The sequence below is a fragment of the Ochotona princeps genome, chromosome 12, assembly GCF_030435755.1.
Source record: "Ochotona princeps isolate mOchPri1 chromosome 12, mOchPri1.hap1, whole genome shotgun sequence".
NCBI classification, from domain to species: Eukaryota; Metazoa; Chordata; class Mammalia; order Lagomorpha; family Ochotonidae; genus Ochotona; species Ochotona princeps.
The window spans coordinates 20,309,941-20,322,845 of NC_080843.1; positions in this window are offsets into that span (position 1 = coordinate 20,309,941).

The following is a 12,905-nucleotide window of genomic DNA, read 5'->3' on the forward strand; positions in this document are numbered from 1 at the left end:
GCTTCATCTGGCTTGAGAGTGCTGCGCAGCTGAAGATAATAAGGAGGTGCTCTCATATTTTATCGCCAATATTGTCAAACATTCTGAGAATATTCCAGTAGCTAACTATCCCTACACGGATATAGTAAATATAAAATCGACAATATTAAAGAATCTGAATGTAAAGTTAATGATATTTATAATAATCAGTTACTACATTTACACTGCAAGCTAGTCTTATCCTTTTGTAATATACTTTGGTAGGAAATGTTTCTAAATGATAAGACTAGATGAATGGAGATTATTTTTTAATATTTATTTTTATTGGAAAGGCATATTTGCAAAGAGAAAGTTCTTCTATACACTGATTTATCCCCACATTGGTATAGCTGCTGAAGCTGAGCCAATCTGAAGACAAGGAAGGTCCTTCTCCATGTCCCCCACATGGGTGTACGGTCCCAAAGCTTTGGGCCAGCCAGATTCTGCTGCTTTTCCGGGCCCTAAGCAGGGAGTGCAATGGGAAGTGGAGCTGCTGGGATTAGAACAAGCGCCCATATGGGATGCTTGTGCTTGCAGGCAGCAACTTAGCCAATTGAGCCTTCACATAGGTCCCACAACTGATTTGATGAAATGTGGATAATAACAGAATTTTCATCTGTTGGTGGCTGAATTTTATGTGCAGATGACATCTGGAACAAAAATTGCTGTTTAGAAATTTCTTAAGTTACCATGCATATGTAACTTCCTAGAACACCACACAAAAGGCAATTTAAAAACTTAAATTGGGTAGCCTGGCACGATAGCGTAGCGGCTAAAATCCTTGGCTTGAACGCACAAGGATTCCATATGGAAGCTGGTTCTAATCCTGGCAGGCCGTGCTTCCCATCCAGCTCCCTGCTTGTGGCCTGGGAAAGCAGGTGAGGACGGCCCAAAGCCTTGGGACCCTGCACCTGCGTGGGAGACCTGGGAGAACATCCTGGCTGCTGAATTTGGATTGGCTCAGCTCCGGCCATTGGGGTCACTTGGGGAGTGAATCAATGGACAGAAGATTTTCCTCTCTTTCCTCCTCTCTGTTTATCTGCCTTCCCAATAAAAATAAATAAAAATTGAAAACAAAACTTAAATCGAAAATAAATGACATAAGAAGCCAACTCTGGCTATAGGTAGTGGGTAAAGCTGCCATCTTCAATATCTGCATCCCTTATTGGACAGAAATAGTTACTGTGTTTCCTATATGACTCTTAGCTAATGCTCCTGAAAAAGCAGTCACCTGTGCCACTCCCTCCATCAAGTTCCAGGTCTGCGTTCTTATGTTACATTTCCACCATGAGCTCCGTAGCTCCAGTTCCTGGTTCACCAGTCTCCATCTCCTGTGATACGATGCTGAGGCTACACCGTTATCTGCACAAACTTTTGCCACTTCTGGTTGGAGCAGGTCCCAGGATTAGGGAGACACCAAGGTGTCCCATATAGCTAGGTTTTTGATGGTTCTGATCTTGCAGGAACCTGTTGGGCATTAGGTCTGAGGGCCACACGGACCTCTTTTGACTGGTACAATGCCATAGCCAGTATCATTTTCCTGTGTGACCAGTGGGATCCACAGAATTCAGTGAGTTCCACCAAGCTCAGCACATGCACAGCTCACTATTATCCCCTGCAGTCTTGAATTCTTTTCCACACTGTAAGAAATGGCACCTGATATGCCGCTATTAGAGTTCTTGATCTGTTGGCTGTCAGTTCTGAGGGCTACCCAGACCTGTCTTGGGTGGCACCTTTAGGATGCTACATTGTTGTAGTTCACTGAGCCAGAAATGAGTTCACTCCCAGCTCAGTACACGAGCTGTCCTGCCCCATAGCCCTTGCCTCCTTCAATGAAATGGCACCTAATTTGGTGCTAGGGGGTGGACTGAGCTGTGAAATCCATCCTGTCCCCCCACTGCCCGCCTGGGACACGCTGCTCTGTCTCTGTTCCTGGTCAAATCAGACCAGCAGCATGAGTAGCTGTTTGTCTGGGTTCACATCCTGAGCTCCTGGGTAATGTCCCATCCCACATTGTTGCTGGTGGAGTTGAGATTGCTGTGCGCTGAATGCCGCTGGAGTGTCAGTCACTGCAACACCGTGCCACTCATTTTGCTGCTTTCCTGTGTCTGTCAGTCTCCAGGTACCCCTCTGCTGTTCCGTTCTCTCCTCTTTCCTGGAATGTGCCCTCTCTGCTTCACAATGGCTAATATTCCTCTTTCTGTTTAAGTGTGTGCTTACCCTATTCTGCCATCTTGATGCTCCAAATAAAAAGTTTTATCCTCAGAATAAAACCAATGAAAATAACTTATATTTGAAACACAAAAGGTTACTAGAAAATATAAAGCAACATTATCAATTTTACCATTAATAAAAGAACAATTCACTAACAACATCTTTAATTGTATAAATTTTAATAGATTTTTTTAGATTCGCATATTTAGGCAGGAGGTATTCATGCATGTCTTCGTTAATATGATTAGCACAATTAATTACCGTATTGTCTCTAAGCATAGTTACAATTAAGGAAAAGTCCAGGATAGTTTATTAAAGCCACAGATTGATCAGATCAATCATGTAGCGGTAATCAATTTCATTTTACTTATGTTGTTGCTGTTATTTAAATTGACTACAATTGCCAATTTACAATACATGCTAGAAAAAAATTGAACTGAAGATAATTTGTTGACATGTCAGGAAAATGTGTAAGAATCATGCCAAAATCTCATGCAAAAAGAATTCAGTGTTTTGGAAAGTAAGTTAAGAAATAAATGTAGAAAATGTAGAGAAGTCAGCCCTCTTTTCCTTCTTTTTTTCAAATATCTAACATAATATAAATTTGTTTATAGGAATAACCTAAAAGCTACATGCAAGCTTTAAAGAAAGTATGTAGAATATACCTTTAAATTCTTGCAGCTGCCTGTGTCTGAAGCTACAGCGAAATTAGTGGCAGGCAGAGAGGAAGAGTGTTAGAGATGTAAACACGTCTCCTAAGTGTCATAAAAATGATTACAGTACGTAAAAAATATGTTTCAGGATAAGAAAACTCAAATTAAAAAGCCATAAATTTTTCTTAAATGAATCTATAAATTCAATTGAAATTCGATTAAAATAACAGCAGGGTAGGATGAAAGATTTAGTTAATAAAATGGAACTCATATATATCTGAGAAAATTAATATGGTAGACTAATCAGAAAAATTATGAAAAAAAAGAGTAATGAGGCAAAACAGAGTCTTAACAGATATTAAAATATAGGAAGCTAGAATAATTAACCCAATTTGTCACTGTCATCAAAGGAACAGATGAGTCTTCAGAATTAACATGGAAACATCACAGGAAATGTGGCATGCGATATTGGTGGCATTTTAAATCAGTGTGAAATAAACAGGAATAACATGTGGGACATGTTTTTCTCTATGAATTTGTGTGTGTAGAAATTGTAGTTGCTCCATTAAAAAAAATAGTTTCAGTAATTTCCAGAGGCAGTCAAATAGTTTTAGAGTTAACTGTGCTTAGTACATTAGTTTTCATTAGGAAAGAGTTTTCAATAAACGGAGAGATTCCTTCCTATATTTAATTCAGTGATTGAGCTAATTTTAGAGGGTCACACTTAAATTGATAAAGAGAAATATCAGCAGCAAAATTTTGCAAAAAAAAAATCTCTGCTTTTAATCATATTTTAGGAAACACTCAATTTCACAGATCTGTGAAAGTGAAATTCACATTTTTGATAAAATTCCTGAACAATTTATGTCCATATTTCTAAATTGAGATACTTAGCTACCTTTTAGTGGATAGGAGATAATGACGGTATATAATTGTAATCACTTTTGCTGTATGTGTGGATACTAGGAATAATTTTTTCCTAACCTGTAATAGAATAATCTCCAGTCAGAACAACTGTTATCTTTGTATTGGCTTTTTCCCATAACAATATGGATTTTGGATTCTTCCTTGCTTTTTAGGAGAAATTAGTTATTATGAAAATCTAGCAATTTCAAATAAAGCCTGTATACAAATCTGCACATAAATTTCTGTATGAACTTTTATTTTAAACTCACTGAGGTTAATGTTAAAACCGAGGAGTATAGTCACTGAATTGGATTGTAGAAGTATTTTTAATATTGAAAGAAATTACAAGCTAAAATCCTCAGAAGTGACTCTCATTTTGTATTTTCTCCAAAACTGAGTTCCAATTGCCGTGAATTCTTGGTATGATTTGGAGTTTTACTATTGTGGGTTTTGATCATCATGTTGGTACATATGCAATAGAAATTTGCATTGATTTTAATTTGAATTTATGCAAAAGCATATGACGTACATCATCCTTTCACACACTTGTTTGCCACTTGCATTTCTTTTTGGAAAGGTGTCATTAGATGTTATGACACTTTTTTTATTCTAACTAAAATTTCTTATGAATATTATTTTGCTATTTTAGATAACTGTTTTATCAGATATTTGCAAATATATTCTCTTAGTATGCATTTGTAGTTCCTGACAACATCTTCTGTACACACATTTTTTGTATTTTAGTAACGTCCATCTTATCAATTAATTTTTCTTTGTATACTGCCATTTTGGTGTTCCATCTAAAAAGTCTTATGTAGATTTTATCTTATGTTACATTCGAGGAGTTTTATAGCTTAGTGTTTAAATGTTTATTTTTAGCTAATTTGTGTGAAGGAAGTCAGGTTTATGTCTAGATTCAGCATTTTGAGTCTTTGCTTACTGAAAGCCAAAGCTGCCGAGAGAGGACAAGAGATGTGGAGTGATCCTCCAACTGCTGGTTCATTTTCCAAATTATCGCAGCTGTGGGATTCAAGCTGGTCTGAAGCCAGGCAGGGATGGGGGTGGGGGTTGAGAGCAGGAATCTCTGGGTCTCCTCCAATGGGTGGAGGGATCAAAGAGCTTGGGTTCCCTTGATGCCTTAAACACGATTTGGATTAGAAGTGAAGCAAGAGTTGTTGTCTCTGGAGCCTTTCCAATTAGTTTGAATGCCACGATTCTGCCATGTTTTATTGGTCAGCCCAAAAATTAATCTTGCTTAGTTTTAAGGAGATTTTAAAGAACCTGAAGCATTTCTAGTTTAGCATTCCAGATTTAAGAAAAATAACACATGATGTCTCAACTTTGTGAGCCTAACAGTAACGCATGACCAGAAGAATGCGTTATTCTGAACATTAATAAGGCCTCTTGCAAATGGCATGTCTCAGTCAAATGTCACAGCTTCATAGTGTTATCTCACTGTGCTGAAAGTAAATGCCTTGACAACACACGATAGGTAAGATTCTGGACACCAACCTGCTGTCTTAGATAGAAAAGCACGTGTTTGTTAGATATTATAGATGCCATACCTCACTTCTGTCACTATTTTACATAAACCTGCTAGAGATGAAGATATGATTTCTACCTCTTTTGGTATAAACGTTACAGATTCTAAGGCATGGGAATGAGAAGAATGAGAAAAACTTATACATTATATTATATATATTATATATATTGTATATATATTCATGTTATATAGTTATCATTGCATCCTTTCTTGTTTCCAGTTAATAAAATGTATTGCTCAGCCCTCAGGCAGAAAGAGAACATTGAGAAGGGAAAATACATGTTCAACGTTCTGGAAGAGAAAAGGGTTACAATTCTTCGCACAGAGGACATCTTTATATGCAACAAAATTTAAAAATGGAAGTTTGACATTCAAATTATTTTAATGTTTTTTAGCACCTTACTAATTATCACAAGCATAGTCACAATGAGAAGGAAGAATAGGGGAGAGTATGTGGTTTAAAACTCCTAATCCACTCTATCCGCCTTAGAGATTGCAACCAAGAAGAAAGAAGAGGATGATGCGTGAGGCATGTACTTGGAGGTGGGTCATTGTTGTCCCACCGTGGATATTGACCAATGTCAAATTTGGGATTTTTTCCCACAATTTACCCCAAGTTACTCTTATGCCATGGAAAGGATTAGGATGTTTCGTGTAGCTGGGGGTGTAATATAGCACATACATATATCAAAATTGAGAATTTAATGACGGTCCAAATAGAAAACGATAAAACAACTAAAATGAGTCTCCCAGACATATAGAAGCTTTGTACAGACATTCAGAGCTCCCAACAAAGTGATTATTACTGAAATGTATTGACATATGCAGTGTTAGTCACAGACCTCAAGAACGGATTCAAGCAGTACACCCAAGAATGAAAATAGCTGCACATGATCCTGCTCCTTAGGGACAATTCGTAACACAGAGCAGAAGGAAACATAAACTCAACAAAAGAAAGAGAGCCCTTTGTTACCATATATTGGTTAAAGTATATTCCCTATCTGAGATACTGTTTAGAAAATACTTTTTGGGCCTGGTGTGGTAGCCTAGCAGCTAAAGTCCTTGCCTTAAATGCACCGGGATCCCATACGGGCGTCAATTCTAGTCCCGGCAGCTCCACTTCCCATCCAGCTCCCTGCTTGTGGCCTGGAAAGGCAGTTGAGGACGGCCTAAAGAATCGGGACCCTGCACCTATGTGGGAGACCTGGAGGACGTTCCTGGCCCCTAGCTTTGGATGGGCACAGAACTGGCCATTGAGGTCACTTGGGGAGTGAATCATTGGATGGCAGATCTTTCTCCCTGTCTCTCCTCTTCTTTGTATATGTGATTTCGTAATAAAAACAAATAAATCTTATTTTAAAAAAAGAAAGAAAAGAAAATACTTTTCGAGAACCAGTGCACTTGCAGTGCCGGAGTCCCACATGGGTGCTGTTTTGAGTCCCAGATGTTCCACTTCCATCCTGTTCCCTGTTTGTGCCTTGGAAAGCAGAAAAATATGAACCAATTTCTTGGGCACCTGCACACGTTTCACAGACATGAAAGAAGCTCTTGGCTCTTGGCTTCTCTCTTTAAAACTACCTTTCCAATAAAAAAAAGAAAGTTTAAAAATTGAGTTATTATTCAGTATTAAAATTCAATTGTTTCCCAACTGTCTAGAGGAAAGTTACACTGGAAGTAGATCATATCATATGTAAAGAAATTAAAAGTTTTGTATTTATCAAAACATCCATCATACTGTACATTTTCTTATTCTTCATAATGCAGGAATACTATTCATCGTATTATGTTTTCTTTATTCTGTTATTCCACTGCTCAGCTCCTTGAAGAGATCAGCAGTGTCAACATCAATCAAGAGCTTTCTGAAAGTGCAAGTTATCAGCGAATTCTTCATTCCAAGGAATCAGAAACTAAAGAACTAAAGTGCATGGCTAATATGTCTTTAAAGCAATTATGATTCAAAGTGGAGCATGAGAACCACTTTCGTAGGAAAATGTTAACTTACTTTCTATATCCTATCTCCAGCCTTTTCATATTTAAGGTTTCACCTGTTTTGCTAAAGTATGACAGCTAACTTACAATTATTCATATTTTGGAATGTCAAATAAGGCACTAGATCTTAGCAGGTTTAATTCAAGCTCCTCAAATTAATCCATGGCAATCAGTGTGTAAAAAAGCAATGCGAGGTGACTATTCCATTATCACAAATACATTTTTCCTCTTTTTTTCCTCTTTGGCATATGAGCCTGTTATGCCAAGTATTCTATTTCCTTTACTTCCTTTATGTATATAGGAAGTATATAAATACATTTATATTTAGATTATATATATATGTATTAGTTTTACTTCTCTTTATTATTATCATTTTACAATACAGTTCCATAGGCCTTGGGATTTCCCTTATCCCCTCCCTAATTGCTTCCTCCCTCACTGAGTTCCCTTATATCATTACTATAGTATAGTTCTTCATACACAATCACAAGTCTATCATTGTATGCACAGACAATGGCAGATAGTCCAGCATCCTATTGTCAAGATATAGTAAACAGTTTCATTGGGAATCCATCTTTGCTGGAAGTAGAGATGCATACTGCATTGTATCCTCGCATCTGGATATGATAGTCTCCATTACACAGTTACTATATATTCCCTTCAATAAAAAGTCACAATACAAAATCACAACAGAAAGAAAAATAAAAATTTACAATGCCAGGAAGTTAAATAACATGCTGCTAGATATGTTAATCTCCATCACACCATTACTATACATTCCCTTAAATGAAAACCACAAATCTTAATCAAGAATAGGAAGAAAAAAAAGAAATTAATAATATCATAAACTTAAATAGCATGCTACTGAGGGACTAATGCGTCACTGAAAAAATGAAAAAGAATATCAAGAACCTTCTTGAAGAAAATGATGCTACTCTATGATCTATGTGTCATTAAAGAATTTAATCAAAAGAGTTTTGAAGAAATGAAAATTAAGAAAAAAATCAAAATCCATGAGATTTAGTTTCCACTGATCTTTATTGGTGAGATATGTCTCCTGTAAGCAACAAATGGATTGGTTTTGTGTTTTAATCCAGTTTGCTAATCTATGACGTTTGATTGATGAGTTTAAGCCATTTACGTTCAGAGTTAAAACAAATAGGTGGTAATTTGGTCCTGTCATTTTAGCAATGGTGTGTTCATTGATTTAGTCTTCTGTTGTTGTTTTACTGGGATTTTTTTGCCTTTGGTTTCGGTGTGTACTCTTTCTTTTCTCTATCAAGAGAACATCTTTCAGTATCATTTGTAGGGCAGGTTTGGAAGAGGCATATTCTTTTAACTTTTCTTTACATGAAAAATTTTATTTCATTTTCAAAGACAAAGGAAAGTTTTGCTGGGTACGTTATACTGTGCTGACAACTTTTTTCTTTCATAATCTGGAATATGTCTCTCCATTCTCTTCTGGCCTGCCAGAGTTTCCTGTGAGAGATTTCCTGTGAGTTTAACTGGCATTCCTTTATATGTCAGCTGATTTTTCGTGAGCATGTTTAAGGATCTTTTCATTATGTTTGATTTTTGAGAGCTTGATTATCATGTGTGTTAGTGAAGATCACTTTTGTTCATTTGACTCATTTCCAGTGTGACATATTCCTTGAATCCCTTGAATGCCTGCTTTACTTGCTTCTCATTATTGATAAGTTTTATAACAAGGGTTTTGAAATTGTATCCCTTATTTTCTCGATGTCTTCTTCAGTGAACTCTGAGGTTGGCATAGAGTTTTGCTCCTTTACAGGAGAGTTTTCAGTAATATTTTGCCTCTGTCTCTTTTTGTGCTCTTGATCATTCTACTTCTGGTTATCAGAGTCTTGTCCTTGTGGCAGGTTTCTAAGTTGTGTCACCTGCAGGTCTACAGTTTGATTTTACTTATTTAAGTTTGTACATGGCTCTTTGTTTACACTTAGTTGTGACACTCCCTCCATCAAGTTCCAGGTCTGCGTTCTTATGTTACATTTCCACCATGAGCTCTGTAGCCCCAGTTCCTGGTTCACCAGTCTCCACCTCCTGTGATACCATGCTGAGGCTACACCGGTATCTGTACAAACTTCTGCCACTTCCGGTTGGAGCAGGTCCCAGGATTAGGGAGACACCAAGGTGTCCCATATAGCTAGGTTTTTGATGGTTCTGATCTTGCAGGAACCTGTTGGGCATTAGGTCTGAGGGCCACACGGACCTATTTTGACTGGTACATTGCCATAGCTGGTATTATTTTCCTGTGTGACCAGTGCAATACACTGAGCTCATTGAGTTCTTGCTGAGCTCAGGGCATGCACAACTCACTATTATCCCCTGCAGTCTTGAATTCTTTTCCACACTGTAAGAAATGGCACCTGATGTGCCACTATTAGAGTTCTTGATCTGCTGGCTGTCAGTTCTGAGGGCTACCCAGACCTGTCTTGTATCTCCTTTACTTCTAAGTGTTTAGTAGATGGTGACCTATATGTTCAGTCTGTGTTTTACTATGTATAGTTTCAACACCATGAAGTCTAAAATTTGATTCAACTGCACTAGAATTTATATTTTTTAGTTTTCCATTGTAACACTAAAGTGATAGATTGATATATTCTTATCCAAAATTAATCATCTTTCTGTTTCAATATGCTGGTAATAAATTTCTTTTCTTATTTGAACTGTTCTTTCTTAAAGTCTTACACAGACTTTTGTCCCTTCAGTTTTTTAACTGTAGCATTCCTTGATCTTTTCCTATTTCTTTTATTACTTCATTGAAGGGCAGCATGTCACCTATAACTTTAAGAGATATCCAAGTGTGATTACAAAAGCTGTTTCCAAATGTGACCTCACTAATGAGATTGAGGTATACACACCTAAGGCACACCGAGCAGATAACTGAGAAATGTTTACAAGTTTTCTCAGTTTCATTGTTTTTTTAAATTCATGTATGAGTTATGCTTTTAAAAATCCTATTTACTAAAACCAGCACTACGCTGTATTAAGTTAAGCCTACACCTGTGGTGCCAGCACCCCATATGAACCCCAGTTCAAGTCTCAGATGTTCCATTTAAGATTAACCCACCTGGTAATGGCCTGGTAAAGTAGTGTGGGATGGCCCAGAACTTTGGGTCTCTTATCTACACTGGAGTCCTAGAGAAAACTCCTCACTCAGGCTTCTAAACAGCCAAGTCCAATCACTGCTGCCACTTGAGGAATGAGCAATCAGATGGAAGATGTCTCTTTCTCTGTGTTCCCTTCTCTCTCTCTATAACTGTCTTTCAAATAAAAATAAATACATCTTTTAAAAATATATTAATTTGTATTTTAAAAGGCACCATGTTCTTTTTGTAATAATACAGACATCCGTATTTTAAGTGGTATGACAAAATCGTTCACTGTAATTCCATTCCCAAGTGTGCATGAACACATATACAACCTGAATTCCTTGATTTGCATGTGTAATGCTTTATTTTTCTTACTAGAAAAGCACTTATTTGGAACCTCAGAATAGTTTTTATAATCCACCTGCAAAATGATGTTGCTACTTATACAAAAGCTTCATGCTGAGCAAATAAGACCATCACTGCACAAGAATCTACTTCCTTGACATGCAGTTGGTTGCACTTAAGTTACAGAGATATGTGTAATAGGAAAGACTTCTTTGAGATTCAAAGTTAGCATTCAACATTAACATCAGGTATAGGGTATGACTTTCCATAAACGTGATTTTCTTCTGGGAACCAATCTACTTTTTTCTTGAAAAACAGCATATAGCTACAATGTGACACTTCTTGAAATTTCAGAATTGAAATAGGCATGAAAGTTCAAACTATTATAATACTTACTTTCACACATCCTGGATCAAGACCCTTGAAAAACTGCTTCTTCTAAAGTTCAAATGTCAACTACAGTGTTCTGGGATTAATGCAACCAGAAAGAAATAACTCTCTGTGTGTGTATGATTTGTAAAAATTGAAAAAGACCATTTTAACTTGGAAATCAGCATTTTTAGCAATGTCAAATTTTACCTCTGTAGAAATTTTAGCTCCAGATATAAACCATTTAGTAGATAATGTCTTAATGAAAAATATCAAAATGTAACGAAGTAAATTGCAGTATCTAAGGTGGTAAATGCTGGAAGTATCAGATAAGCGAAATGGGTCATTCAAGGAACACACGCTGCTGCAAAGACTGCTCCTTGTCCTACAAATCTTCACAGAACTAGGTGCTTCCTTTTACTATGTGCATGAATAACTTTGATTTTAAAATTAAAGTCACTCTTTCAAATAGCAGAAATGTTTTAAAAATTGGGAGCATTTATGTCATGCAATATCTATATCTCCTACCTAACTTAGTACAAAGATCATATTTCTCACACTTCTGAAAAGCAAGCAAAACACAAATCAGTAAAACAAGTGCATGTGGGCACAATTCTAAGAAAGCAGCACTCTGGAGACTGTGTGTGATGGATAAAAGAGAAGTGCAATGTGGATGCAGATCAGGAGAGAAAAAGCAGCCCATCTTCAATTGCTCAACTCATACCTTTTGCAGAGAAATTCTGAGTGACACTGGTATTTAGGACTCTACTGAATGTCATAATTTATTTGTTTTTATTTACTTGTAAGAGAGAAGAGTGTTGAAGTAGAGAGAGGGATGCAGTGAGAGAGAGAGGAAGGGAGAGACTTTCATTTTCTGCTTTTATCTCCTAACACCTACAATATCCAAGGCTTAGCCAGACTGAAGCCAGCAGTCCAGGACTCTGTCCATGTCTCCATCTGGGTGATAGAAATCCACGTACTAGGACCACCATCTTCTGCCTACCACAGGGCATACAAGCAATTTGATTGGAACAGGAACAGACTAGAAGCCATGCTCTCAAACATGGGATGTAGGTGTCTCAAACACGATTCTAACTGCTTTGCAAACACCACCCCACCCTCTGATGGTCACCATTGCATATTATTTCAATGGAATCTGTAGAATCAGACATTCCTACTGTCAGTGGAGATTAAAACCTAGTCCATGTTCCTTCATATTCCTTCTTATGCCATTCTTAAAGAAATAGTTATGACACTCATTCTCATGTCCCAATTTTTGCTGAACTCTCTTGATCTGACTATTCCTGAATTCCTATTTCCTATCCCACCCTAGGATTCCCTGTTTTCTTGCTGATTGCTGTTCAATCAGTAAAATATTAGATTTTGACTCAAACTTTTACTTTATATTACTGCTGTTATCATTGTCAACAATTACGATATCCCATGTCACTTCCAAAGGCACCAAGTCATTCAGTTTCCAATTTTTTTTTCTCTTCAATAGAATTTTCCTCAAGTTTTACATAGGCATCTTTACTCATAACCACAATCAAAAAAATAATACAAATCAAAACATGTAAACCTTTAAAAGATAAAAACTCAAAATTCTCAATCTTCAACAGAATTTTCATTTAAATATGCTTTTGGAATTTTCAGAATGCAACTCTTAATTTGTTAGTCTTAGGATTTTCCCATTATTCATCACTTATCCATTCCATCCCTTCCCTTTATTATGTTTCTGCAAAATCTAGTGTGAAT